Source organism: Brassica oleracea, chromosome C3 (assembly GCF_000695525.1).
Source record: "Brassica oleracea var. oleracea cultivar TO1000 chromosome C3, BOL, whole genome shotgun sequence".
In the NCBI taxonomy this organism is placed as follows: domain Eukaryota; kingdom Viridiplantae; phylum Streptophyta; class Magnoliopsida; order Brassicales; family Brassicaceae; genus Brassica; species Brassica oleracea.
The window spans coordinates 50,679,989-50,680,208 of record NC_027750.1 but is presented as its reverse complement, the minus strand read 5'-3'; positions in this window follow the sequence as shown (position 1 = coordinate 50,680,208).

Genomic DNA, 220 nt, shown 5'->3' with positions numbered 1-220 from the left:
AAGAGACGTTTCGATCGAGATTTGAAGGAGAACACAAAGATGGAGGTAAGGGCGAGTAGGAGCAAGCGAAGGAGTTTAGACGAGTCTTACTTGTTTTCGTCGTAAAATCTCAACGGAAACTCCGATTGAGACGAAACGAAAAGCGTTTTGATCGGGATTCAAAAGAAAACACGAAGGAGGAGCTTTTTGAGGCCTGACAGGTCGCTATGTAGCGAGCTGG